Raw genomic sequence first — 1546 nt, forward strand, 5'->3', positions numbered from 1 at the left:
TTGTTAGTTTGTTTGTCTTTTTTATAGGAGTGTATCATCTTGTCACATCATAAATCAATCTTTGCTGATTATTTATTATTACGAGCATACAGACTGCTAAGAGTATCGTGGAAGGAAAAGAAATCAAATGAGGTAGTGCTTGATGAAGCCCACGTGGGACGCTCAATGTTGAAAACAATCAGTAACGACAAATGCAGTTTTCGGGACACCGGAATAGACATAAGGGTCTTGAACATCTGGCTCTCACTGGCTAAATTAAGGGCAAGCGAGGCAGAGGTAGGCCCAGAACAACATACTTAGGGAACTTAAACAAATGAGTGACAGGGAAAGATCAGGGAAACGTAGCTTTTTTAAGAGCATCCGAGCAAAGGAATGAACGGAAAACCATGATCGTCGATGTCTGTCGCAGATCTGGCACTGGATGATGATGATGATACAGAAGAGATGTTAGAAATTAAAAACGCAATTTCTAATTCTGTGAGATATGAGGTCAAGTACCTGTGCATAGTCGAGACGATGATAATGGCGGGGAAAAAGGGATGTTGAATGAGGAAAGACGACAAGGGGGGAGGGGGGATCAAGAAGAAGATGAGAACGGGCATAAATGATCACAACAACGTCATCATCATCATCATCATCATCATTATCAAGCGCCAGATCTGCAACAGACATCGGCGATCACGGACAATCGCGGTTCTCTGTTCATTCCTTTACTCGCGCTCATATGACCATATGCTGTTTCGAGCCTTGTAAAACCCTTACAAAAACATAAAACAACTCCTTTGCTCTAATGCCCCCCTCCACCCCCCCCCCAAAAAAAAGCTACGTATACCCTGATCTTTCCCCATCACCCATCTCTGTTAATACTCTCCAAGTAGGTTGCACTTGGTCTACCTCTGCCTCGTTTGCCTTCAAATTTCCCAACGCGAGCTAGAGATTCAGATATAAATGACAACATTACGAGAGGATCACTAGTGATCAGAACAAGGAGAACATAGGGTAGGATCACTAGGGAAGACAGATCACAGAGATGTAGATAAATTTGCCAATGTCTAAGATGAGTTTTAAAAAACCAAAATCAATTGTGTGCAGGATCGTCTTAGCGCTATCCGTACGCCCTGGGGTCATTTTGTACCCCCGGGGTTGTATTTTTCTCTTTTTAGAATACTTCTAGTGCGAAGATCTCTTTGAAACTTTCAGGATTTTTCAACAAATCATTTTGACAAATTGCTATGCAAAGCGTACGGATCGGATTAACGTGTAAATTTCCTCTTTGAAAAGTGAAGGCACAGAGTTCCCCACGTCGTATGGATACCATAGTAAAAAACGACGTACGGATAGGGTTTAGTGGTGGCACAGAGTTCCCCGCGTCGTATGGATACGGTAGTAAAACACGACGTAACGATAGGGTTAAAGCTCAACTTTTCATTCTAAAAAGAAAGGGGAAGGGGGAAGGATGAGCAGAGGACGTAAGATCCACATCATACAAACCTGATGCGTATAATCATCATTATCATCCTCCTCCTCCTCCTCCTCCTCCTCCTCC

This window comes from Aplysia californica, unplaced genomic scaffold (assembly GCF_000002075.1).
Source record: "Aplysia californica isolate F4 #8 unplaced genomic scaffold, AplCal3.0 scaffold00430, whole genome shotgun sequence".
Lineage (NCBI taxonomy): Eukaryota > Metazoa > Mollusca > Gastropoda > Aplysiida > Aplysiidae > Aplysia > Aplysia californica.